We start from the raw sequence: 6,000 nt of genomic DNA on the forward strand, positions 1-6,000 counted from the left end.
AGCCTCGATTCTTCATTACTCACTTTACTTCAAGCGCCTCCCTCACTAACTCAGCCTTTTCTCGCCTCTGTAAGTCTCACCTTTGTGTTCCTCTCGCCTCTGTAAGTCTCGCCTTTGTCTTCCTCTCGCCTCCTAATCTTTCGTTTCTCAATCCAACACCTCTCAACCATTGTTCACCAGATTCGAAGCAACGGCGACCTCTGCGTATCGAAGCAACGGCGACCTCTTCGACTGGAACTACCTCTTTTCCGGTGAGTTCACAAGATTTTTGTATGGATCTTCTTATTCTTCTTTTCTCTGAACCAAATTTTTTGTATAGTTTTATATATATATTTTTTACTTAATTTTCTCCAATTTTTGTTGATTTTTCCGTTGTACTCTTTACCGGGGTTAATATTTTCAGTAGAACTGTCAAAAATATCATATCATGAGGTAGATCTAGATGGTTTGTTACTTTAACCATGAGCTAAACTTTTTTGTGGTTCAAAGGATTTTCATCTTGTCAGAGCCTGTTGGGTTCTACACAATCGTCCAACTTCACTTTTTGAAATCCAACTTCTCACTGTTCCACACAATCATATTATTAGGAATTTTGCTATAATAATAGAAATGCAAAGGAAACCAATATTATTAGAAATCCACGTATCATGATTTTTTTCTTTTAAGGCTGAATTTTCCACTCCACTGATTTACAAACATGTTTAATTCTCACTGTAATCTTCCACTAATTTTTGTAACAATTTTTTTTCCTAGCAGATGACAACTGGAGAAGAGATACTAATATTTCAAGGCCTAAAGCCCACAATTAGCCCAATCCAGGGAATCGATCCGTTAACTGACGGATCAGTTTGGTTCGGATTGAATGCATCCACGGATTAGTTCGGTTTCAGTTTTAACCAATCTGTGGGGACCAGTTCGGCTTAGGATTTATCCCCAAACTGATCTGAACTGAACCGTGATCAGGCCTATTGATTATCCAGTGGTTGTACGTGACTTTCTAGATGTGTTTCCGGAGGACTTGACTAAGTTGTCTCCATACCGAAAGGTGAAATTTGCTATTGATTTGATGCTTGGTACCGCGCCAATTTCTATGGCATCGTATCGTATAGCACCGATTAAATTAGAAGAATTAAAGAAGCAACTTGATGAATTGAGGATGAAAGGCTTCATCCGACCGAGTGTGTCACCGTGGAGTGCACCGGTCTTATTTGCTAAGAAGAAAGATGATTCTTTGAGATTGTGCATTGATTACCGAAAGTTAAATCATGCTACCATCAAGAACAAGTATCATTTGCCAAGGATAGATGATTTATTTGATCAGTTGAGAGGAGCCAGTTGTTTTTCGAAGATTGACTTGAGGTCAGGTTATTATCAATTGCGGGTTAGAGAAGAGGATATTCCAAAGATCGTTTTCCGTACGTGGTATGGACACTATGAGTTTTTTGTCATGCCCTTTGGTCTGACTAACGCACCAGCGGCATTCATAGATCTAATGAACCGTGTTTTCCACGATTATTTGGATCAGTTTGTGGTAGTTTTCGTAGATGACATTCTTGTGTATTCACAGACTCGGGAGGAGCACGAGGTCCATTTGAGTATAGTGTTGCAGATTCTACGGGAGCACTGTTTGTACACTAAATATGAAAAGTGTGAGTTTTGGCTACAAAAGGTGAAATTTTTGGGACATTTTGTCTCAGAATGTGGGGTTTCAATTGATCCTTCAAAGATAGAAATAATTCTGAATTGGGAGCAACCCAAGAATGTCTTTGAGATCTGGAGTTTCCTTGGCCTAGCGAGTTATTATCGGAGATTTGTGAAAGATTTTTTCCGTTTGGCAGCTCCTATGACCAGATTGACCTGGAAAATGATCAAGTTTGCATGGAATGAGGCCTGTAAGTCATCATTTCAAGAGTTGAAAGCAAGGTTGACTACGGCTCCAGTGTTGGTGATACCGGAGCGTGGCATGGGCTATGTGATCTATTGTGAAGCCTCATGTGATGGTTTAGGTTGTATACTAATGTAAGATGATAGAGTGGTGGCTTATGGGTCTTGACAGTTGAAGACTCATGAGCATAACTACCCTACTCATGACTTGGAGTTAACAGCAGTCGTGTTTGTTTTGAAGTGTTGGAGACACTACTTGTATGGCAAGAGATTTAAGGTATTCTCGGACCACAAAAGTCTCAAGTAAATTTTCTCCCAAAAGGACTTGAACAACAGACATAGGCGATGAGTTGAGTTTTTGGAAGACTGCAACTTTGATTTGCAATATCATCCGGGTAAGGCAAATGTGGTAGCTGATGCTTTAAGCCAGAAATCTCATGGGACTTTGGCCGGGTTAGCCATTCGAAAGTGGAAAGTGCTTGAAGATTTGACTGGAATGGGATTGTATTGCTTTGATGATGGCAGTGAGTTAGCATTCTTGTTTAGTCTCGTAGCTCAGCCCACTCTTGCCAGACGGGTGATTGAGTCACAGAAATAGGATTTAGATTTAGATGCCATTCACACTTTGATCTCCAGTGGTGAGACCGTGAAGGATTGGGCCTTACATGCTGATGGAAGTCTACGATTCAGAGGTTTGTTGGTTATTCCCCCAGTTTGTCGTGAGGATGTCTTACGGGAGTTTCATACTTTTTGCTTTACAGTTTATCCGGGTGGTACCAAAATGTATCACAATCTGAGACGTCAGTATTGGTGGAATGGAATGAAGAAGGACGTTGCACAATTTGTGACTAAGTGCCTTACTTGTCAGCAGGTGAAGGCCGAGCACCAGAGACCAGCTGGTTTATTGCAGCCATTGATGGTAACGTAGTGGAAATGGGAGGAGATTGCCATGGATTTTGTGACAGGTCTTCCTAGGTCATGGAGGGGAAATAAAGCTATATGGGTCATTATTGATAAATTGACCAAGACAGTTCACTTCTTGCCTATTAAGGCAACAGATGATGCAGAGGCATTTGGTGTGCTTTATATGAAAGAAATTGTAAGATTGAACGTAGTTCCAGTGGCTATTGTTTCAGATAGGGATGCCAAGTTCACCTCGAAGTTCTGGGAAGGACTTCAAGCAGCGTTTGGCTCAACGTTGCACCTTAGTACGGCATTTCATCCACAAATGGATGGCCAGTCGGAGCGTACCATCTAGATCTTAGAGGATATGCTTCGGGCCTGTGTTCTTGATTTGGGAGGTAGTTGGGAAGATCACCTTCCACTTATTGAGTTTGCCTACAACAACAGTTATTAGGCGAATATTCATATGGTTCCATTTGAGACGTTGTATGGTAGACCTTATAGGTCTCCTGTTTTGGACTGAGGTCGGTGAGACAGCCGCCTTAGGACCCGACATTGTACTCGAGACTACCGAGAAAATTAAGCTGATCAGGCAGAGATTGCTTACAGCTCAGAGCCGACAGAAGAGTTATGCAGATAGGCGGAAACGACCTCTATCCTTTGAGGTTAGAGACCGTGTTTTTCTTCGGGTTTCTCCACAGAAGGGGTTGATGAGGTTCGAGAAGAGTGGCAAGTTGTCGCTACGATTTATTGGACCTTTTGAGATCTTGGATCGTGTAGGAGAGGTTGCCTACAGACTAGCATTGCCACCACAGATGCACAGGGTTCATAATGTCTTTCATATATCGATGCTACGAAAGTACGAACCAGATACATCTCACGTTTTGAGTTGGGTTGAAGTTGACATTGATGAGGATGTTTCCTACGAGGAGGGACCAGTTCAGATCATTGACACACAGCAAAAGGTGTTGAGGAAAAAAACGATACCGTTAATAAAAGTTCTTTGGAGGCATCACGGAGTTGAGGAGGCTACTTGGGAGCTCGAACAGGAGGTTCACTCTAAGTATCCAGAGTTATTTTCTCCCTCAGGTATGACTTGATTTTGGGGATGAAATCTTTTAAAATTTGGGAGAATGTAATAGTTATAATTTTATATATATATGTACATATATATTAAAGTTATAAAATAATTCTTTTATTTCAAAAAGTAAGTGGGCCCCACCAATATATTAAAAACATAACAAAAGGCCATAAGGCCATTACGTAGACCCATTGGCTTTTCTCTCTTTGCTGCATCATTCTTACCTTTGGTAGTTTCCATTTTTTTTTTTTTTTTTTTTTTGCAATTTCAAGGCTTGATCTAGCTTCACTCCTTTGGAATTTGGTAGAACTTTGTGAAACAAAGTTGGAGAGCTCGTCGAGGCCATCGATTTAATAGGAGCCAATCACCATTTGGCAAAGCCTAGGGATTCTGAAATTAGGGCTTGGATTTGGGTATTTTGGGGGTTTTCACTTCCATTAAGGTAGGGGTGATCTAATCCACTATTTTTTGGATTTCTTGTGAATTTTCACCTTTAATTTGACTTGAAGCATGCTTAATTTCAATTTTTGTGATTATGTTTGTTAGGGTTATTTATATTGATGTTGATAAATGTGTGTTATGTGTTAATTGGGTTTATTAGTATGATAATTTTTAACTTGTAAAGAAGCATGCTTAGTGTTGGTTTGTTTTCATAATTTCAATTGATATAAAAATTTATGTTATAATTATGGAAATAAATTTGTGAATTGTATATTTAAATTGCCATCAAAATGTGGGATGAGAATATGAGTTGTATATTTTTAGTAATTTATTAATTTATTTGAAAAAGTGTGTGAGAACATTATAGTTAAATTGATGAAATGAAGCATGAAGTATTCATGCATCCATTGGGGAAGAAATAGGGGGAAAAATGTTTTAAAATAAATGAATTTGTTCTTGGGAAAAATAAATATTTTTTTGAAGGAGTTTGCGAAAGCCGGACGCTTAGGAGGCGCCTAGTGGCCCGTATTGTTAGTGTAGTCTAGAGGAGAGTATGGTTGAACTAATTACGCCCGATGTGACGCCTTGGAGGTGCCTTGTGGTCATGGATAGTTAGTTAACCTTCCATTCGTGATGTCTTGGAGTTGCCTTAGGTGGGATTACACTAACGGTTTGATAGTTGAAACGGAATTGTTTCGGAATTGGGGAGCGACATATGCATAACATTGCACTTCATGGCATTTTAGTAAATCTGTGATTGGTTGACATTTACTATATATTTGTTGTTGTGGTTGAGAATATGTATTCCTCATGGTATTACTCCATTTCTTTTTACCTCTTCCTTACGTGGATTCATGGAGTCATAAGAAGTGTATTTTAGATACTTCCTACTGAGCTTATGCTCACCCCATTATTTTTAATATTTTTTTAGGACACGAAAAAGAGGTGACAAACGACGTTCCACCACAGGTTTAGACGAGCTTGGAGACTCATTTTAACAGGTCGCAGAGGGACTTTTTTCTGAAGAGGTTATGTCAAAATTTTAATTATTTTATTATTATTCTTTTGGTATATTTTGAGTAGTTATAAGTGGTTTATATATTTGGGAGTCGGGGGGTGATCATGGAAATGTGAGTACTGGAGAAGATAAACTAGGCTATTATCTAAAGGATTAGCTCGGCGTAGGATGCTCCTGCCATTGTAGGATTTGCGAAAGACTTGATGTACATGGGGCATGTGAAAAGCTTGTTTCCATTCAAACCCGTGACCTGCTGCAATGGAAGGTTGACCTATATAAATTAGGCTATTATCTGCATGTGACAAATCCTCGACTGACGCTAAGTCATAGATTTTGGTGTAAACTAATATATCTTCTCTCAACACCTCAGCAAAAATTTAAAAAAAGGCGTTGAATGAGATGGAGATATCCAAGGTTGGTACAAGTCAAAACATTAATGTGGCAGTACACCTAGTGTTGGGACAACCTTTTTCTTTACTTGCAAGGGGTAAAGACTTGGATGCTTTTAATGAAACAGTTAAGCCTACTTCCGTTTGACAGTTACCTACCACACTGAGGGAACCGTTTCAACTCCCGCCAGAAACTACACCCACTCCAACCACCTGTAGAAAATAACATCATCTCACTTTAATTACTTAGAACACACCCACCTAAACGTTCTCCTAATCCTCTA

The sequence above is a fragment of the Cornus florida genome, unplaced genomic scaffold (assembly GCF_030987335.1).
Source record: "Cornus florida cultivar Cherokee Brave unplaced genomic scaffold, ASM3098733v1 CherokeeBrave_3.0.0_Hap2_Chr06, whole genome shotgun sequence".
Lineage (NCBI taxonomy): Eukaryota > Viridiplantae > Streptophyta > Magnoliopsida > Cornales > Cornaceae > Cornus > Cornus florida.